The sequence below is a fragment of the Lacerta agilis genome, chromosome 1, assembly GCF_009819535.1.
Source record: "Lacerta agilis isolate rLacAgi1 chromosome 1, rLacAgi1.pri, whole genome shotgun sequence".
Classification (NCBI taxonomy): Eukaryota; Metazoa; Chordata; class Lepidosauria; order Squamata; family Lacertidae; genus Lacerta; species Lacerta agilis.
Window position 1 is genome coordinate 71,026,076 of NC_046312.1, and position 22,930 is coordinate 71,049,005.

Genomic DNA, 22,930 nt, shown 5'->3' on the forward strand with positions numbered 1-22,930 from the left:
AGAACCTTCCCACTTTGACGAAAAAAGGAAATATCACCTAGTTCTGGCCAAAAAGAAACAAAAAGATGCCATCCAAAAATGGTCCCAATTTACTCAATTCAAAACAAAAATAACAATGTGTTTTGGTCGAGAGTATATAGAGGTCTGAAAGCTGGTGACTAATCAGCTGTCCCATCAATTGCAGAATCTAAATGGTCTCAGTATTTCATTTCCATATTTAACTATCTACATAGTAAATTGAATGGAAAGGAGTCCAATAATAACAAACTAGATAAACTAGATAAGCCAAGGGTGAAAGAGGAGAAAATTAGAGATATAATTGTTAGTTTCAAACCAGGATGTTTTATGGTGGCCTATATTTTTAATGCCTAATAAGGGTTTGGCTAAATAAGTGTTAAAAGGAACCTCACATTTAGCTGAATCAAAATGCTTCTGTACAGTAATGCGGGCGGGGGGGGGGTATAGAGACAACAGAAGGGACAAAAATGAAAAGAGATGGCCCATTTGCAAAATTGCTGGTGCACTTCTAGAACAATAATCCATGAATGAGAAGTCTGTTCCCACAGATCTCTTAATTAATCACAGAACATATGCAATCAAGATTTTTTATGTCTGAGTCAATATTTCCACCATGAACTTCTAATTATGCTTTGGTCAAACAATTAGGCTTCCTGAAGACTGTTCTGCAGCGTACAGGGACTTGGTTCTGAAGACAGCAGCAACAATCTAGAGAAGGCTCATCTCACTTGCTCCAGGGATCAACATAGCACACTTCAGAGTCTTGTCCCTCACTTTTGTTGCAGTGGCTCCCCTGGCTCAGCTGAAAACCATTGCCTAAAACACATGGCCACTCCAACTATACAAAACTATCCATTGCAAATATGCTGTTCCATGAAAAATAAGGCAAGGCATGCTTTTATGTATCCTTTATATTTCCAGTGTGAAGTCCAAGTGTGACTGAATAAATGAGGAAACCAGTCGCACTTTCAAAATATCTTGTACATTTAAGGACTTCAACTGCATTCAGAGTAAGTTTCGCACTATAGGATGTTTACTAATACTACATATGGACAAAGAAAAGTCATTTTATACATCAAAGCAATTCTACCAGGAATGCTTTCTCCACACTTCTTAACAAAAGAGGCAACAATTTTGCAGGGTAGGGGAACCTTTCACAGAAAGGAAGGTGGGTAGATAGTGCCAATTGCATTTAAGAATCCAGTATCATGAAGTGAGAACTGTTAAGACTTTCAAGAAACAATATTAAGCAGTGATATTTATTACTATGTCCTCTGATTCATCCTAGGAGTCACACACGTGCATAATCTGCATGAATAATAAAACTTATCTATAGAATTAAACCCAATAATGTAGCTACCCTCAAATCATATAAGTGTTGATTTTATCAAAGTGCAAGAACCGGATCTCTATGGGACAGCAGTTCACTATGACCGGAGGCAATATTCAAGACAGCATCTTTCAGAAAAGTGGTCACACCACCACATTATTTTCTTGTAAAACGTAGCCTCCTGGTGGGCCTTCCAGAAGCAAGCAGCTGACCAATGTTAGGAAGAGACTGCTAGACTAGATGGACTCTTCACTTGATCCTGCAGGGCTGTTATATTCTTAAGTAGCCTACCATCCTGGCAAAAAAATAAAAAGGAAACTCATCATCAAATGTGATTATGTATCAATCATTCCTTCAAAACACAATTTAAGGAAGCACTTGCAATCATTTTCTAATACAAAATGTAGACCAATTTCTAAGAAGTCCATTAATATAGATTCTTTCACGAAGAAGGCTCAGAACCAATCTAACAGCAATTTCCAACTGGCACGCATTAAGGTGTGAGACAGGAAAGTGTAGGCTGAATCAGATGTTATAGAATTTTCTTCGCATTACCATCCCTGAGAACGTATTTGCTCATACAACCTAATGTGTGACCCAGCTCCTCCACAGATACAGAAATGGACTTGAGGAGATTTCTGAGACTCTGGCTGCACATTTTTTTAAAAAAACATCAGAATAACGGGAAATATAGAGTGCTGCAGCTACATCATTAGATGGGCTGGTCACATATCCTATTCACCATGCAAATGCTACCCAGGGAAAGGTGGCCATGCAGCAGAGTGCTGAATGCTGTGATCAGGAAAAAAAGTCGGGAGGGTGAATCTGTGGGTATTTCAAGCGACAGAGTACATCCCCTGGGGGTTCCCAAATCATTCCCATGACATAATTAGTGTTGAAAAATGCATTCTATTATCTACAATAGGTTTAGTGCAAACCTAATTTCAGCAGGGGGCAGGACATCAGGGAAAGCCTCTTTGGGTGTATGTGCTGGTGATCCATGCATTAGACCCTGAGAAGAAATGTCCCATACTGCTCAAGCACCTAGCTGCCTAGCTGAGCTAGCAAAGGAGTGATTCCACATCACAGAAATGTAGTTTCATATCTTCTTCCAATAGGGAACTGCTGGAGGACTTCTCTGTCATTTAAATGTCTGGCTATATGTTGTAGAAGGATTGCTACACTCATCTATTATACTACTCAGTCCATAGTTGGCATATACAATGTAACTACCTACCAACTACCTGCAAAATTATGAAGACCATAAATAAAAGAACCACATATTAACTCTCAGTGATTCTTTATGAATATTTCACCTACAAACACAACATACAAACAATACACTCAACAAGAACAATGAACTACTGACAGGTCTAATAATTTTGAAATCATCTTCTTATTTTTTATTTTCTTTTTGCAGTTTGTAGCTTGGATCATGGGATCCTGCTACTATGAGGTCCTGCTACTCTTTCTGTAAAGGTTTCCTGTGGCAGCAGAGACAAAAAGGAATCACAAATCTGAACACTTCCTTACTTGCCTATGGGTAGAATTGCTTTGGCACATTAATGCAGACATAGTCAGATGAGTAAACTTTCTCAAGTACTTATTTATTAAGCTAGCTGATTTTAACACAGAAGTTCCAGCTTCATGATGATGATGATGACCATCCCACCCTACATTTGTATTCTACCATTCTTCCATCATGGAACCCAAGGTGACATATAGACCCAAGTCTGCTTAGTTTCAGCCAGGTGGTAGCCCAATACGCCATCACGGGCACAAACAGGGTGGGGTGCAGGGAGATGTCTCCATTATAAAGTCTCTCTTCCACATAGTATTTTTTAAAAATAGCTTGAATACAGTTGTACCTTGGTTGTTGAACACCTTGCGACTCAAACATTTTGGCTCCCGAACACTGCAAACCCGGAAGTGAGTGTTCCGGTTTGTGAACGTTCTTTGGAACCCGAATGTCTGACGCTGCTTCTGTGGCTTCCGATTGGCTGCAGGAAGCTCCTGCAGCCAATCAGAAGCAGCACCTTGGTTTTTGAATGTTTTCAGAAGTCTAACAAACTTCCGGAACTGATTCCATTTGAGAACCAAGGTACGACTGTATTCAATAGTGCATCATCTTATCCTTCAGCTGGGGTTATATATATACTGTATCTCACTGCGCTTCTTGCTGTCCAAAACACCACCAGTCTAACAGCCTTACAAAACTCAGCATACCAATGTCAAACACAATAAAATATAAAAATGGCTACACATACTCCATCAGCTCCTGCACTCACAAACTCTCTTTTATTTCATATCTGATGCTAGCTTGTACCACTGGGAGGCAGTGATGGTTTCATAAAAGGCAACATGAAAATCGGCATTGATAAAGATTATGGGAAAATATTTCCATTCATTCTCTCCCTTAACCCAGAGCATGACTCTGAGGACATAGAAGATTCCAAATATACTTCAACACATGATGGGATATGGTGTTGCTCCACAGCAGTTGCCTTCAAGAGGCATACTGCATCTAAACATGGAGGTGCATATGTAACCAATGGCTACTAATTACAGTGGCCACATGCATCCCTTAGTGTCAATCATGAGCCGAATAGTTTGCCTGTCTGGTCAGGGTTTGTTTGTTTTTTAAACTATGAAAAGATACTGAATTCCAACAGAAGGGGCAGGATTCAACAAACCTATCCTGTCACTACAAGGATTTCTACCTGTGCAACAGGTCTTTCCTCCCTTCTCCTCCTGTGCCCCAAATCTGTCCCTGGGGATCGGAGTAACCCCTAGAACATATTTAGGGGGTACACAGGGGGGAAATGTTTTGTTGCACGAGCAGAAATTCTTGCACTGAGGAATGCTTACTTAGCACTATGTTGGATTCCAACCAAGAATTCAAGAGGGCTTGTGTTACAAACCTGGCACATGGTCCACCAAAATCAGCAACCTCTGTGGTCCACCAAAATCAGGATAACAACACTATCTACAGTGGGACCTTGGGTTAAGAACTTAATTCGTTCTGGGGGTCCATTCTTAACCTGAAACTTTTCTTAACCTGAGGTACCACTTTAGCTAATGGGACCTCCCGCTGCCGCCACTGCCCAATTTCTGTTCTCATCCTGAAGCAAAGTTCTTAACCCGAGGTAATATTTCTGGGTTAGCAGAGTCTGTAACCTGAAGTGTCTGTAACTTGAAGCGTCTGTAACCTGAGGTACCACTGTACTTTTAAGATGTTTGATGGCTTGTGTTAGTTACTGTATGGAAGAAAGATGAACAGGTTAAAAAAATATTGATATGCATATGTTTGTGTACTTAAATTAGGGTGTGGGGCAGGAAACTAGACAATACATTTATATAACTCAACTATCAATCAGCCCATATGACTTCAGTCACCTAGAAAACATACTTCAAAAGGATATGATTCACACCAGAAGTCACTATTTAATAGAGGGTGTTTTTTTTTACCTGGCAAGTCGTGACTGTGGTTTCTTTTTTTTGGGTGGGGGCTAATGTTTCCCAGTTTAAAGTCAGCTTCTTTTTTAAAAATTCATTAACACACCATATTACACTAGACTCACAGATACTCAAGACCAGGGATCAGCAAACTTTTTCAGCAGGGGGCCAGTCCACTGTCCCTCGGACCTTGTGGGGGGCTGGACTATATTTTGAAAAAAAAATAATGAACAAATTCCTATGCCCCACAAATAACCCAGAGATACATTTTAAATAAAAGCACACATTCTACTCATGTAAAAACACCAGGCAGGCCCCACAAATAACCCAGAGATGCATTTTAAATAAAAGGACACATTCTACTCATGTAAAAACATGCTGATTCCTGGACTGTCCGTGGGCTGGATTTAGAAGGCGATTGGGCTGCATCCGGCCCCCTGGGCCTTAGTTTGGGGACCCCTGCTCAAGACAGTAAATGCAAAATATCCTTTGGCATCTTTATGATCTTTTTTGCAATCATTTCTGCCACCACACTATCCCAATCCAGACTGCCCACAGTTTGCATTGCTCATACGCAATTGCAGAATACACGGGCATCTTCATTTGATATTATTTCAGTGAAAGGAGCTGTACAAAGGAATGCACAAGCAAGTGGGCTCTGTTCACTGAAAAGTGAAACCTCTTTGGTGGAGGGAACCTAGTATGTGCATTAGAGCTTCCATACCTTTTAAAAAATAGCTTGTACTCAGCTGTTTTCAAAAGCAAGACTGACCACTTGGAATATAATAAAAATATATTAGTAAGGGAACAGCTCTGCACAAAGGGCAAAATTCAGTCATGAGCAAGTACTGATGGAAATTATGGAATGGGATCTAATCACAACAAAAGAGTCAATTGTTTATTTTTATTTATTTAACAATATTTATATATTGTTGTCGATTGTAAAAACAAACAAACCTCTAAGTAGTTGAACAATAGCAAATCTCCTAATATAAATTAGACTGCTGAAATAAAGAAAACTTGGGGATAACCAGGAATGGATCTGAGCACACCTCAGCCTTGGTACTCAAAACGAAGACTCCACATAGAGTACCATACAGCAACATGTGCTGCTACTACTATTCAGGGCTGTACACCTGTGCATAGTGGCTGAGAATCACAAAGAGTGAGGGTGGTGCTGCTGCACTCAGGTCCTGTTTGCAGGCCTCCCATACTTGAAAATTAACAACATATGCCTCTAACAGGGGTGAAAAATAAATGTCAACATGTTTTCTTTCTCAAAATAATTTTCTTACTGGAATTTCTCAATGCCACTGTAATTTAAGGTCCCGTTTAGCTTTCAATGGATAAACCACATGGTCTTTCATTCCTGCTCTCATGTAATTAAGCTCTCAGTGGTCTGATCCTTCTAAAGATTTTGTAATACATCAGGGTACCTTACAGTGTTTACCAGGGTCACTACCGGTAGTGGGAGAAGTGAGTACACCATGGGCAGCAATCCCTCTTTCAAACCACCTTAAGCTTTTGTTGGGGAGGGGACTATTCTCAGTCTTGCAGAATTTTCCCTTAAGGCTGCAGCAGCCCATGCAGCTCTGGGCCTGGCAAATGAATTCAGTTGAATAGCAGATTCAGTACTTTTTGGTCATGTGGACAGCAGCCACAGACAGAGAAGGCAGAGCAGCAGCCTCAGGACCAGGGAAGGCGGGGTTTGAAGTTTCATTCTATTTGCAGCTGCTATTTGCATTTCCAGGGAGGCCTCTACTGGCACCAATGGGAGCTTCCCTCACGATGCAAATAGCAGCTTCTATGAAGGGATTCTTGTTGGGACCATAGCAGGAAGAGAAAGAGTTACCGTATATACTTGAGTATAAGCCTAGTTTTTCAGCACACTTTTTGTGCTTTAAAAGCTGCCCTCGGCTTATACTCAAGTCAACCATTCCTTAAGAAGTGTACAAGAACGGTGGTTCTTTACTCTCCCCAGGCAGCTTGTTCCATTCCTGAACTGCTCACATAAATGCAAACTTTAGACCCCAGTTAAGGAAGTATTAAAACCCCACAGGTGCTCACTTTCCCTGGCTCCTGCTTAAACAGGACAGGATCCCAGCCTTCTCTGTATAACACAAGGGAACATTGCGCTGTGGGTTAAACCACAGAGCCCTAGGGCTTGCTGATCAGAAGAATGGCGGTTCGAAACCCTGCGATGGGGTGAGCTCCACAGCAGCAAAGGAGGAAGAGGAAGGAGCAGCCCAAAGGGCTGCTTTGGGCTGCTCGTTCCTCCTCTACCACAGTGGCAAAGGTGAACCGGCTTATACTTGAGTCAATAAGCTTTCCCACATTTTTGTAGGGAAATTAGGTGCCTCGGCTTATATTTGGGTCGACTTATACTCGAGTATATACGGTAAGCCTCCTCTCCCCATTCCGTGTGCAATTAACAGTTCTTTCTAGTCTGGCCATGATTTGATCCCAATTGCTCCTGTTTTAAAGCTCACCCTGGCTGGCAGTATGCAACAGAGAAAGATGGATTGGTTTTGGCTCCTCCAAATTACAGTTAACATTTTCAGATGCAGCAGGCAAAAAGTAAGGGTACTAATTTCCAGAAACTCTAGATGTTCCCTGGGTGTGCCAGGCTTGTCCTAGAATGTGTCTGGCTGCTATGTAAAATATCAGATGATCTATTGTTTGAAAAGCACCAAGTCCTCTCTCTAGGAAATTAGAATTCTCTCAATGCGTTCTCCTGTGTCCAAATTAGGCCAGACACACACTTCATAGCTGGAGATCAGAATTTTACATTTCGTAGGAATGGTGGTTATTTGCATCCAGAGCATCTGCCTGTACTTGAAGCTTCTTAACAGGCAGAAATTCAACATGTAAAGATTTCCTCTTCACTAAAAGTTCACACTAGGGAAATGTAGCATCTGTGCTGAATGGTCACCTGTTGCACAGCTTTTAAAGGCACGGCACCCAAGCCAGAGTCCCGCATCAGTTTGCACAAGATAGTGAATTTTACACTATGCACCAGATCCCTGCCACATCACAAAATATTTAAAGAGAATCTACAAACGGAACCCCAGAAATATATTAAACAGCTTGTTTACATAGGCGAGGGTGCCTGTGGTTACTGACTCAGGGTTATTATTCTGCAACTGCTATCTATGTAGGCAAAAATGTCCAGTGCATTCAGCCATAACTACTAGCTCACTATTAATTCAAAGTGCTGGTTTTGACCTACAAAGCCTTAAATCGCAATACCTCAAGGACCACCTCTTTCCATATGAACCTACCCAGTCCCTGAGATCATCTTCTGAGGCCCTTCTTCGTGTGCCTCCTCCTCAAGAGGTCCGGAAGGTAGTAACATGAGAACAGGCCTTCTCTGAAGTGGCTCCCCATCTGTGGAATGCTCTCCCTAGGGAAGTTCACCTGGCACCTTCATTATACACCTTTAGGTGCCAGGCAAAAATGTTGCTTTTTAACCAGGCCTTTGGTTGATTTGACTGATATCCTATGCCCTTTTAAAATGTGGTGGGTTTTTTTGGGGGGGGATTATTGGGTGGTTGTTGTTTTTGTTTTGACTGTGTATTCTGTGGTTATATATTTTGATTTTCTTCTGTGAACTGCCCTGAGACCTCTGGGTATAGGGTAGTATATAAATTCAATTTAAAAGAAGAAGAAGAAGAAGAAGAAGAAGAAGAAGAAGAAGAAGAAGAAGAAGAAGAAGAAGAAGAAGCAGCAGCTTGTGTTTGGAGTAAACTCTGCAGAGTCAACCAATATATGAACAGAAAATGTTTTCAAAAATTTACCTAATTCTGCTAGGTCACTGTTTTTGTCCTCTTTCTAAGGCACTGGGTATTCTACATGCCTTCAGGCTTACTAAAATGCAACATCCTTGAGAACTGCAGCTTTTTTCAGTGCCAAGGGTCTAGGTCTGATTGCAAGAGAAATCTGTGAAACCTGCATGCTGCATCTGATCACACAAAGGGTTGGGAATGCTTAATATCTTCCAGCTGACAAACAGTGCATAAGCTTGTCTGTGTTTCATGACGCAGTCTCGACAACATGGTATCTGGTCTTGAAATGTTACCCGAAGCTCAGTGATGTAGGAGACTAGTGGCAAGGAAATGCTACCCCACACATAGGGCCAGATTTCCTCCCCTCCTTCCCCTGTACCCCTCAATCAGCTCTGAGGGGCACAAGAGAACCCCCAGAACAGCATTCAGGGGGAGGAAAGAGGGGTTGTTCCACTTGTCAAGTAGAAAAGCTTGCACTGATTGCTGGCATCTATCTGCCTCGAGAGACAATGGAGTGCGCCTCTGGGGGTGAAGTCAAACTGATGCGTTAACAGCACTGAAGTGACCTCCTTAGGGCACAAGCCTAGGCAGTGTGCATGAAGGTCCTGGGCTACCCAGATGACAAGACCCCCACTCTCAGCCTCGCTGATATGGGTCAAACAAAAGCAGAGCAATACGTTTGGCACCAGCTTGGCTGCAGGAGTTGCCAGAAGGAGGCATACAAAGCACCATCCAACTGTCTTAGGGACTCCACTCTGGATTTGTGCAGGGCTTACTCCTTAGCCTTTTCTTCTCCTGAAGATATCCTTCAAGGCAGCAGAGGTTTAGGATCAGAGTTTTCCTTCTCCTGGTTGGGCTACCTTCCCAGGTTGACAACCCCCATCTGCCCCTCACTTCCCTTGACAGCACATGCTATTGGTTTTGTCAAATCAATCCACTAGAGCCTGTCTTTACATGCATGAGAAGTCCCTAATGCACTGAGGGTTTGAGACCCTTTGGCTACCCTTACCTGGTTCAGTTGGCCAGTCAAAGCCGTTCCTGAGGCGTGACCACTGTCACATGCTGACAGCTTCTAGGAGCCACAAGTGAGAGCTGAGTGCAGGGTGGGAACCAAAGGTTGACAAACTACCCCAGAAGGAGCATGGCGTGTTTCCATCAGAAGTACCCCCTTCCCTATCCCATAATAGCACAACGCTGTATTTCTCCCATGACATTTTTTTTATTGCAGCCTCCCATAATCAAAGGCCATAAACAGGTTTTGAATATGCTATGATGTATTTTCTCACATAAAGCCTTGCTACAATAACCCATTAATGATCCTTCACCCGGGTTATGCCTCCCTCCCACAATTTGGTTCTGCTAGTCATCTCATTCCTACCTTCTCTGTCTTCCATCTCCCTCCCTCTGATTTCACAGTGTTTCTCAAAAACTTTCACATGCTGAAGGGATGGGGGGGACCACCCTAAATTTCAGATGCACAGCTTTGCAAGTATATACATGCAAATTATATCTATTAGTTTTAAACGTTCTGTTGGTTTATTGGTGCCATTTATTTACGTGATCACACACACACACACACAAATTGCTTTTTCTCAGGTAGCTCTCTCTGTGGTGTGCATGTGCACACATGTAAAATGCATGAATTCCAGTTCATAATGGAAGCTAGACACTCCAGGCACTGCATTTTAAGGCAATTACAGTGTTTTTTCCCCTCTGGTGCTAAAAGCCATTTTGGTGTGCAGCCTTGCACCTTTTATACATCAGTGGTAGCATATTATAATTGCCTAGCAATGCACTGCCTGGGGTGCTTTACCACTAAAAAGCTTTCAAAGTGTTAATTTGCTGGAAAAAGTATATTTCTATTATACAGTGGAAAGAATGGCTCACCTTAAGTTTTACAGAAGTTGTGCAGGTTGTACAAACTAAAAAAATAAGTAGGCTTTTATTTTTAACGACTTATCAAAATTCAAATATTAACATAAACTCTGCCTCATCATTTTTATTCTTCAATCTTCAGAACAGAAGACATCCATTGGGACCTTATGGAGGAATTCAAGTTCAGCATCACCCTCTTCTGACTGGTCCATCAGCACAAGATTTCGGCTTGCCACACAAAGTGATTCCCATTCTCCTTCCTATCTGCGCTGCTCTGGAGGTTCTTCTGACACACACACACACACACACACACACCAAGTGGATTTGGAGGAAGTGTACAGAGACCATGGAGTGGGGAGGAGAAAACCCCCAATGGTAGTCCTTGCATAAGCTTCCACTAGCGCACTGGAGGGCACAAGGAGAAGGGGACGACAGAGGATGAGATGGTTGGACAGTGTTCTTGAAGCTACTAACATGAGTTTGGCCAAACTGCGAGAGGCAGTGAAGGATAGGCGTGCCTGGCGTACTCTGGTCCATGGGGTCACGAAGAGTCGGACACGACTGAACGACTGAACAACAACAGCGCACTGGAGGGCTAGTTGAATCCTGGCCAATAGAGAAGCACTGTATCACTTGTGTTAGTGAAGCCAATAACAGCTAGCAAAGGTAACAGAAAAACAAGTCAGTCCTTAGATGCTTCATATTTAGCTCAGTGCAGCAGTAGAGAAACATGTGATATTTTAAAAGAAGTGCCACTTATCAGACATGGATTCAGAATGCAATCCTATACTCCCAGATACGTGCATGTTTGATTGAACTAAATGGGGATTGTTTCTGAGTAGACTTAACATAGCTATGCATTGTAAGGTAGAACTCCCCTCCCTCTCCAAAATGGGTCTGGAATGGGGGCAGGGTTAATAAAAAATGGTGAGGGGGGGAAATCCCCCAAAGTAATTGTACGTCAAATCATCTGCAACATGTTGAAAATGTTTTAAAACTCTGCATTTCTCATATTTATTCATAGTATTTAGGAATGCATCACACATTAAAGATTAATAGCCATAACTAATCCTACACATGTTCACTTGGAAGTACCTTCTACTATGATCAATGGGGCTTATTCACTGGTGTGTTTAGGTTTGGAAACTAGTAGCATGAATGGCCACAGCTGTCTGGCTTCCATACATATGGTGAAACAGGGATGGTACACAAAGACTCCTGAGTAAGCTTGGCAGTCAGGGAATAAGAGGAGAGTTCCTCTTGTGGGTCAGGAACTGGTTAACAAGAAGAAGAACTGGGATAAATGGGCAGTTCTCCCAATGGAGGAATAGAGAAAGTGAAGTCCCTGCTGGATGTGCTTTGTAACTTGTTAGGACTGAGCTGTGAAATGGCCATGTTTGCTGATGATACTAAATTGTTCAAGGTTGTTAAAACGAAAAGGTTGTGAAGAGCTCCAAAATAACCTCTCCAAACTGGGTGGCAAATGCAATTCAATATAAACAAGCGTAAAGTGATGCACGTTGGGGCAATTTTTTTAAAAATAATAATAATGTTGCATATACACTCATGGGGTCTGAACTGGCAAAGTCTGGCAAGGAATGAGACCTTGGAGTCATAGCTCAGTAAAGATGTTTTGGATTGATTTGACCCTCTTGGCTTTGCCTTTCACCTTTTTAAATTAAAAAAAACAAACCAATCCCTTCATTTCTGGGCAGTCTCCTCTTTTGATATCACATTACCATGTTTGGTTTACTTGGCGATTGGTGATTAAAATGTACTGTACATTTAAATGTACAGTATATTTAATTTAATAGCATTATGGTCACTGCTCCCAATTGTTTCAGCAACACTTACAGCACCAGGTCTTGGGTAATACTTAAAGATTAGGGCCCAGAGTTGCCATCTGTTACATGACCAACTGCTCTAGGGCACAGTCATTTAGGGTACTGTATCAATAAATTTTACTCCTTTGTTGAGACTGGAAGACATATGCAGTCAATCTATTTGAGGGCAGTTAGTTCCTTAATTTCATTCTTCATAGTAATATATAGCATACAGCTCTTGAGATGGGAATTTAATAGCACAACTATATAACACGTTTCCCAATATACTAAGCAGTAGGTAGCTGCTACATAACAAGTCTCTGCTTGTATTGTATCAACTGCGCTGATAGCATGTAATGCATTTTCTCTGTTGTACTGTAGTTCAGAACTGCAAGTGTGTGGAGTAAACTGCTTAAATATATGAATCAAGACTTCCTATTGCCTGGGATTCCCCTTGTGTTAAAAAGAATAAATGCTCACGCTTGTGCCTTTTATGCAAAAGTCTGTGGAGGTTAGAAAAAGTCAACGGGAATTAGAAAAGCTAATTTTGTTATTTAAGGAACTTGGCTGCAATTTTGGCAAGCAGAATTTTGAGTCTAACACAGATGCAGGTTTGGCATCATTTGTTTCTCTGCTCCCTCCTCCCCACCCCCCCTGCTTTCCACCTGAAAACATATGGAGGAGAAAGCACAATACTAGAGCGCTTATTGGCAAGTGTTATAGTGTGCCAATGTACTTTACTCAGTGACAGAGAGAGCCCACTTACTAAATGGTAGGGGGGAAATTGTGCTACATCTTACTGTGGCTGCCAAATTATCAACCACCAACATGCAGAAGGTGAAATACTCTTCTGGAAATGCACACAGGTGGGGTTCAGATTTGGTAAGCAATACTGAAAATACCTCAAGGCAGCACATGGAACTGCTACTACTTGATCCCAGCTTGCAAAAGTGACAATAACCACCATATCAATTTCTTTAAAATACACATCCTGCTTCTGCATAATGTGTTTATGTGGTAGTGGCCAGGTGTGGGGCTTCATTTGCTAATGCAATACAATACTTTGATCTCTGAGTCACTGTTTACAGTATCTTTCCACGGGCATTGGAAGGAATGTAAGCAAAGGCATGGTTATTTTTATGGCTCACTGCTGAACTGTTTTAATGGCTGGACGCTGTGTGTTTAATCTCATTTAATTTAACATTTATAGTGTTCTTTAGTTTTTGTCATTTATACTTCATCATGGGACCCCATCATGGGATGAAGGGTGACCATTAATTTCAAATAATAGTAAGGCACAAAATTACTTACTAAAATGTTAGTCCAAGTTCTCCAAGTCTCTTTATAGAGTAGACTATGAGTTCTTCACATCAGGTGTTTTTATGGAATTTTATGCAAATCTATTATCAGACCTTTGAGCTAGCTTCCTAGTGAAAAATCTAGATTTGGTGTCTCCTCCTTCCTCTGCATGGAATCCTGGAGCTTCTCGTCTCAGCAGCTTTATTGGCATAAGGATTTTTCTAATGGTTTTAGGTGCATATCTGATTATTTTTTTAGAAGTGGACACCAAAAATATGAATCTACCATTTTCTCTAATGGTTTTAGGTGCATATCTGATGGTTTTTTTAGAAGTGGACACCAAAAACATGAATCTACCATCTAAGCCAGACCCACCAGAGAATCTGTACTTCTTCGCAATATAGAACACTTGGGCATTCAAGGCCAACATTGTGTCAGGATTGGGTACGGCAACTGGTAAGGGAAAGACAAAAGAGGAAAATAAATTGCAGTAGAAGGGTTGAAAGGCAAGCAAGCAGGTTGACTAGTCCAAGGCAGCAAGTTTCTGCCATTGGCAGTCTAAGCAGTGAGAAAGTAAAGAAATGACATGGTGTACCATGCAATGATAATTGTACTTAGCTCAGCCGTTCCAAATCTGGGAGACTATGGCTGTAGTGGAGTCCCTGCAGTTTCATATTCTTCAGGGGTAGATACAGTGTAGATTTCCCCAAACTGGGGGTGGCCAACATAGTTGCTGGGATACAATTATCATGCTCAGAAAACAGTCCTGTTAGATCAGACCAAAGACCCATATAATCCCTGGTATCTTCAAAAAGATTTTAAAGTAGCAAGGCTGGGAAATGCTTCTGTGCTTGAGATTTTCGACTATTACTATCAACAAGAGTATCAATACTGATCTAAGCAGAACAATAGTAGAACTCAGTGTAAGGCTATATCTTCAAATGGCGCTTAACACCTGTTATTACACCAACATGTAGTGCTGCCACCCACATTATTTTTGTAGCCACTGCCAGAACAAGCCACACTGGGTGGCCTTAAAAGAAAATTGGACAAATTTATGGCAATAAATAAATAAATGTGTGGTAACAGTGACTACTAGCCATATAGAATCATAGAACAATAGAACTGGAAGTGACCTCAAGGGTCATCTAGCCCAAACCCCTGCAATGCAGGAAACATTTGCCCAATGTGGGGCTTGAACCCACAACCCTGAGATTAAGAGTCTCATCCTCTATGGACTGACCTATCCCAGCTGACATGATGGCTACACTATTGTTGGAGGCAGTATATGCCTCAGGGTGACCATTGCTGGGAATCACAAGTGGGGAGAGTGGTGTTGTGCTTAGATCCCTACTTGGAGGCTCCCCATAAGCAGCCACTCTGAGAGTGGGATGCTGGACAAGATGGGATGTTGACCTGCTCTTCTTATGTTCCTACTGCCACAGAAGTTATCTGGACTAGGTAGAAAAATCACATGGAATGTGGGAGTGCAACACAGTATGGTGGAGGCGGAAATACGTCACCACAAAGAAAGTGCAGTGGTACCTCAGAAGTCAAACGGAATCCATTCCAGAAGTCCATTTGACTTCCAAAATGTCCAGAAACCAAAGCATGGCTTCTGCTTGGCTGCAGGTAGCTCCTGCAGCCAATCAGAAGCTGCGGAAGCTGCGTCAGATGTTCAGGTTCCAAAAAACGTTCGCAAACCGGAACATTCACTTCCAGGTTAGCAGCGTTGAGTCAAAACATTTGACTCGCAAGGCATTCAAGATCCAGGGTACAATTGTATTTCAATCAACTTCCACAGATTAACATTAATGCTTAGACTGAGCTTGAGAAGTATACTATGGTATGGCAAAACGTAAAGCCAGAAAATAGTCTCACTTCAATGATATTTCTTTTTTAAAAAAAGAATATTTGCTCATTATACAGTATACAGTTGTCTCATAAAAGCCTACATTGCTCTGAAAACATAACCATAACAGATGAATATAGGATTGCCGTCAGAGTAAATATGGTTCTGATTAAAGTAGGGGTTTTTTTAATGACCAAATTTTTAGTCTGTCACAAGAACATATGTGGTTGCTGTATAAAACAAAAGGCTACCAGACTTCCCTGTTCCATCAGCCACTATGTCCATATTGCAGCTCCTATTACAAAAACATAATGGATGAGGTTTAAACATCTTAATTACCAGAAACAATTCCACATTTTAAAAAAGACCCGTAATCAACCAATAAACCTAGCACTGCACATATTTCAGCAGATGCTTTCCTTTTCCTCTGCCTTCTCCCCACCCCCATCAAACAGGATCTCTCAAGATGTGGGGACTGCCTTCAAGGATTGTCTGGAATACTGGAACCACATAACAGACAGGCAGATAATATACAAAAATAGACAATAATGGAAAAGCATAGTCAAACTAATTAAGGTTAATTAAGGTTTCACTCGCCTTCCATTTCCACCATATTCACAGGTGCATATTTCTTGCAACCAGTTTGAAGTGGGCCCAGAATTGCAGCCCTTTGCCATATATATAACATACACCGTTCGCTTGGATAGGACCCCTGTCTTCAGACGTGCAGGCAAGTAACCCCTTCCAAAGCATCTGGGTTCAAACAGGCTCTCACTTGCAAGTTATTTGTTTTAGTGGTCTAATAGAAAACCTATTAGACCAAATGCAAGCCTTGATCTCTCACAACAGGTACCAGACAAGGGGGAGAAGCTCTCTTTTTTTTTGACAACACCTTTCATATAACACGTACAAAGGACAATTACCAAAAAGGTTGCTTTTTGTCCCCATTGCTTGTACTGGAGCTGTGCTTCTCTAGATCATGAGATGCCAAAGACAAGCAACAAGCAGCATTTTTTTTTAAGTGCTGACTTTTAATTAACAAGGTGAAATTCTACTGAAGTTCAGCATGCATCCCTCAGAGACCTATGAGATGCCAGTATCTGGATTTGACTCTAATACACACACACACACACACACACACACACCTCTTCTTATACAACAAAAAAAAGCTTTATGGGAATAGCAAAAACATAATAAAACAGATTTTAAAATTTTAAATCCAAAGCAGCAAGTTATCAACCCCTCAGGAAAAAAAACAGCTGGCAGGCTTTTAATGTCTAGTACCTATTCAAAAAAAACCCAGGTCTTCTTCAGCCATAAATAAACATGTGCCTAACTTTGGAACGTTTTATTTAGATAGATTATTATAAAAGGAAAAGTTGGGAAAATAGGATCACGTTTCTGGTTTTCCTCTAATATGAAACTTGGGCGATTTAATCAGAAACAAAATAGTAATTTTGCTTATTGACTAACAAAAAAAGTCTCCTCTTATGAGACTATTCATTTTGCACCAGCCGCAGCAGCAGCAGCCTCCTCCCGCCCCCCTCCAACCATCCAGCCTTTCCCGCGATGTGGCTGGGCTGCCGCACAAAGGTCGCAAGCAAACAGCACTCAGAAGCAGTGGGCTTTCCACTACCTGCGTGCTACCGGCCCAGTAGGGCTTTCTCAGCATCTAGCCTGGTCAGAAAGTGATGGGCTACCACTGCGACTCCGGATTGTCTCATCAGGTGCGGCTTTAGACAAGTGTTACCCCAGGAGAACATTGAAAGGGAAAGAGAGAGAAGCCCGTTTGGCTGTTGTTAATATTCCACTGCAGTCCGGAATTGGGAGATCAGGTTTTAGCTACTCAGTGCAGCGACTAGAACTGAAACACACGAACAGCTCCTCGCTTCCCCAGCTGGAGCGCGCTTCCTACATTGCCCAACAAATACAGGAGGAATCTTTCACACACACATATGCATTACTCCTTTTTTAGTATTAACCACACGCACGAAGGACAACAGGACGCCACTGTGGGCTTTGCTCATGTGTGTGAGCGCGCGCGCTAAGGAGCGACGTAAACAGACCCGAAATAATAATAATAATAATAATAATAATAATAATAATAATAATAATAATAATAATAATAATAATACCCGCTAATATTGACCGCTTGGTGCCGGGCTGCCTGCGTCTATTTCGTTTCCAGGCAGTGCCGGTGTGTGCCTGGAAGGGCGACCGTTCTCCATCGCCCTCCTCAGCCCACGCCGAGCGCGCCACCGCGCACCCACTTCGGCATCCGCGCGGCTTGGCGCCCGCTCGCCACCTACTCCCCCGGACCCCGACGCTGACCAGCGGGGAGGCGGCGCGGGACCCCTCCGGAAGCTAAAATCAGAGCTGGAGCAACAGCTGCACGAGACCCGGCCGCCGAAAAAGACCCGCAAGAACCCCGCACGGGGAAAGAGCCCTCACCTCGCCTCAGGAGCCGCAGCCGGCGCGCGCGAAGCAGGCGCCTTGGACTCTCTGCCTTGGCGCCTTCCCCCCCCCCCCGCCGCTTCCCTTCCAGGGGCTTCCCGCCCACCGCTCTGGCGGGGCTGCGCGCGCTCTCCCACCCGCCTTTCCTTCCCCCTCCCACGGCAACAGCACCCACACCCGCGTTCTCCCTCCCTCCCCTCACGCCCCCCCCACCTGCTCAATCCCGCCGCGCCTCAGGTATATGGAAAGGAAGCGAAGAGAGGCGGGAGACTCACGCTGCGGAAGAGACCACCAGAGGCAAGGCCGGGAGAGAGGTGTTTGCGCGCGTGCGTGTGGTGGGTGCGCGCTCTCTCCCTCTCCTCAGACCCACTGCAAAGGCCCCCTCCTCTTCGCGGCTCAGGCAGTCTGGTGTGCAAACCCACCCACCCCTACTCCACGCTGCAGAGCTCCACCCCACGGCACAATTCAAAGCCGTCTCCCGCCCCCCACTGAAAAAAAAACCAAAAAACGGTACCTCACGGCGCCAAGCGGAAGGCCACGCCAATGCAACTCTCTCTCTCCCTCTTCCCCGCCGGTGAGGTAAAAGCCTCCCAGAAACGCTTCGCGTGCCGTCCCGACGCCCCTACACTCTCTGCAGAGCTTCAAACCTGACTCACCTCAACAGAGGAAGCCGGCCTCCGTCCCCTGGATGGAGGTGTTCGCTGTGTTTTTTCGGCGGTGCGGGGGAGGCTCTCTGCACATGCACAGGAGCGCTCTCTTCTTCGTGCAGACCAGGCTTGAGCTGTGACACCTGGAGATAGGCTTGGGGGCTAAGCCCTGGGCTGGCCTGCTCAAACCCTCAGTTCATTTGTGGAAAGCCCCCTCGCCTTGTATTAAACCCCCCACCTATTTCTTGCTACACAGGCTCCCACCACACACTGCAGAGCGCCAGTCCAATAACGATGGAAAGCTCGATTCTCCACATAGTATACAGAAGTTTCCTGCTCCACCTCCTCCCCACAATACGTTCCCAAATTCTGCTTTTGCTGGCCCCTATATTTAGGAAGTGAAAACCTTACAGCTGTGAAGGGTCCCCCATCTGCCTTCCACAATGCTGGGTCCTTCCAGCTGTAAGACAAAACCCCTGGCTAATAAAGCTCTCTAAACCATCCCCCCACCCTCTGTTTTTCAGGATGCAACCTGCCTTCCTCAAGGTGTAACAGAAATGCTTGGCTTACAGGGAAACTGAGCCCAGCAGATGTCAAAGGCAGTCTGCAGTCATGGCCCTCGCTTCCTCCTCCTTGGTGTTGCTTCAGGCACTGTGGCAGGTGAAGAGACTTCATGTGTTTGGGGAGGGTCATTTTGAGTGGCAAAAGCCTCTGTCCCCATGCTTTATGCAGATACTCCCCCCACAGGGAAGGGCTGCATGGCTGGCTGGCTGCGGTAGCAACAACAGCCGCCCACATCCCCCATTAAAACCGCTCTCCCCCATACCTCTCGTCTCTTTTCAGCTCAGTGGCTTGACTGACAGAAAGCCTTTCAAAGGCCGCCCACGCACACACTCGCACACAGACATACATATTTCTCTGAAAGAGAGAGAGAGATGGGGAAAGGGAGGGGGAAAGAGGGAAAACATGAATGAAATGCTCAAGTGGCAGAAATGCCCAGAAGCAAGTGAGGGCCAGGGAGCAGGGGGAGGAGAGATGGACACAGAGGGAAGAGAGCGACCAGATCATCAGAGGACAACCACATGTGGACCTCTTCTTCTTTCTCTTTCAGGCATCGACAGCAGTATATCATATTTTTCATTAAAGACAAATATAGTGTAGATCCAGCCCACATAAGAGGTCAGCTGCAGCTCCTATTCACACAGTTACGTATACTGGGCTTGACACATCTGCACATTGCAGTTCCCTGGCACCCCACTGCCAGCCAGACCTGTAGAGGCATCACCACATGCAGTGTCCCACTTTTGCCATGTCGCCCGAAAGAGGGACACTTCCAGCAGCATGCCATAAGTATGATTCGGTGAGCAAGGCAGCGCATGCACATGAATGGCTAGCTGGGAAATGCGCAGAAGGCATTACTAGGGAGGTGTGGTGTCTTTACGAGTGCTACGTGTGCAGATATGTGGACAAGTCGCCATATTTTCATATGCTTAATGTTGCTGGGTTTTGTTTTGTTTTACAAAAGAATTTGAAATGGTTCTGAGATTCTGCAAGCATCATCAGAGGTAGTGTATATGCTTTGCATGCAGATGGGCTCGTGTGCATAAAATACCTCTCCATGAGACCCTGGAGAGACACCACCAGTCAGAGTAGAGTAACCAATACTGACACAGGGAGGCATTCGCACCTGGGAATACGTCCCTTTGAACTCGGGATGTTTCTGAATAAACATATACAGTATAGGATTGCACTGCAAGATGAATAGTAGCCTTTCAGTAAGACAAGTTTCTGTGTACAGTACTGTGGAAAAGAACGTAGGTACCATTTAGGCAGCACCAAAACATCCTTACATCCTGTCATGGATGCTTAGCTGAGATTCCTGCATTGTTGGGGGGGGGGGTTGGACTCAATGACCCTTGGGTCCCTTCCAGCTCTAAGATTCTTTGATTCTATGATCTGCAGTAGCACACTGATTTCAGATTTTCCCCAGGACTGGTTGAAACCAGCAAAACCTGTTTGACCAAAAAGATTGGGGGGGGGGAGAGGCCCTTAGAAAATGTCAAATCTGTGAGATATTTCTTACAAAGTACCCCTAAAGTCCAGCTTCTGCTATGGTAGCCTGTCCCTTCTGTTTTGGCTTGCAGGAGCAAGAAGAGAGCTTCCATTATAATAACTCAGGCAGGGGAAGGAAGCTGAGCTGAACATCTGATAATTGATTGCTGTCTCCTTCATTGTAAATCTTTGCTGTCCTCTTTTATCGCATGTACATTTTAAGGTAAACAGAGGGGCATTAGGTTCCTTCCAGACGTGTTAAGCCAAGATAAGATTTCATAAGATGTCACACCTCCCCCGACCCGCAGTAATATATAACTAATAAGTTTCAATGACTTTGAGGATCCTGCCACAAAAGCCACAAAATATATGTTGTTTCCCCCTACTTACTAGAACAGAAGAACAACAATGCATTTTTGGAGACCATTTCTCAGTGATTTAGAGAAAACTCCTTCTGACTAGCACTATTTACAAATAACATGGGACTACCACTGAGAACTCTAGCCCGTGCCGAGTCCCCCACTCTGTTCTCCTTAGCTTCCAGTTCAACATGCCAGCTGTCACCCGTGATAGCTGAACAGAAGCTCCATATTCAGATGCAGTGTACCTCCAAATGCCAGATTTAGAAAATGAACAATGGGGGAAGGCTGTTACTTTCATGCTCTACTTGTGGCCTTCTTGGAAGGAATCTGGCTGCCCCTGTTTAAAACAGGATGCTGAGCTAGAGGACCTTGTTACCAATCTTGTAGAGCTGCTTTTATGTATGTCGTTTCCCATGCCTTGATGTCATTACAATGAGCTTTTTAAATTTGGCATCCAGCCACTCCGTTCCTTCCCCTTTCTGCCTCCAGTCAGTCAGCGTTCCATGTCCATGGCACAGGCTATGTCCTCATTGGGCTGCTTGGGGGTTGTTTTTTCATTTTGGGCCCCACCCAATTTCTCCATTCTACATTAGAGCCTTGAAAGTATCTGCTGGTGTCAATGGGCAGTTCTGTCTTCTGATCCTGGGGACATTTTAACATAGTTTCTCAGTCTGAACATGGCATACAGGTCTTTGTCTTTGTTCCTCTTAGTGCTCCCTTTCAGGCCACTCAGTGCCATCCATACCTACCGCCTGATTAAATATCTCAATATTTCATATCATTAAGTTCTGATGGGGCTGTTTTGGGGTTGTCTCCCACTTGAGGGTTTTCCTGGAGGTTGGCTCGGCTCAGGCACTTTGGCTTTGCTGGTTCTCTGTCTAAAGGGTAAATGGGTATGCAGGAAGTCTGTCCATGATCAGCCTGGCAAGAGAGGGCACCAGGATTGGGGGCTTGTTCAATGTTGGCAAGTAAGGGCTCATATTCTGCACCTAGGTTTCTTTGGAAGATTTCCCTGGTACTTTGCTGTTCACATCTGAGAATAATCAGCTGATATCAGAGCTGTACAATAGCCACTTTTCACATTACAGCTGGAAAACACTTTCCCCAAATGGAGGGTATCATGACTCTGAGCAACTGGGTTCCTGAAGTTTGCCAGGAGGCAGTCCCCTAAGCAGTCATGCCACTAGAGGCCTCATTGGAGAAGCCACCCTAGCCATGCACTTATTAAAATACAGCCCCTATAGCTACTATGCAGGCTATCTCAATGCAAGCAGGGTTTCTCTCTCTCTCTCTCTCTCTCTCTCTCTCTCTCTCTCTCTGTCACACACACACACACACACACACACACACACGTCTCCCTGCAGAACTATCTGAAGCTTCAGTCACCACCACACTACCCCAAACAGTGCTAATGCAACAAACTCCTTAATGCCTTGTAGCAAGTCTCTGTATCTGGTTTGGAGCTCTCCATGGTCCTGGCCCTTGGCTATCTAACCTGCACTTTGCTGCACTTGGACTAAATGCCCCTATAGTTTTCTAGGAGAGGAGCACGAGGTAGAGTAATGAAGGGAAACCTGTGCCCTGTAGGAGTATCATTATCCTTGACTATTATCCATGGTGGCTGAGTGATGGAGGTCAACAACATCTGGGTTCCATAGGTTTCCATCCTTGCTGCAAAGGGCCTCAGCCAATTGAAGGAAACTGTATACATTAAGAGCCAGTGTGAGGTAGAGGCTAGGCTGTTGCAGTTAGACTGGGGTTCAAATTTCTGTTCATCTGTGAAACTTACTCAGTGTCCTTAGACCAGTCATCCTCTCTCAGCCTCACTACCATGGGGTTGTTAGTGTGCGTGGAGGAGGCATAAATGCTGCCCTCATCTACATGGAGAAACTCTGGGATTAAAATATCAAGCACATGTTTTTCCAAATGCTGACATTACAGATTTAGCATGTAGCACATGGATTCACCTCCAAAAAA

The 22,930-nt window shown here is 43.9% G+C and overlaps 1 long non-coding RNA gene across 1 annotated transcript; it reads left to right on the plus strand.

Annotated features, from left to right (window-relative positions):
- The first annotated feature begins 18,118 nt into the window (after positions 1 to 18,118).
- On the plus strand, positions 18,119 to 19,362 carry LOC117049468. Its single transcript, XR_004426999.1, has 2 exons — positions 18,119 to 18,206; positions 19,064 to 19,362. It is a non-coding gene; the product is annotated as an uncharacterized LOC117049468 (long non-coding RNA).
- The last annotated feature ends 3,568 nt before the right edge of the window (positions 19,363 to 22,930 follow it).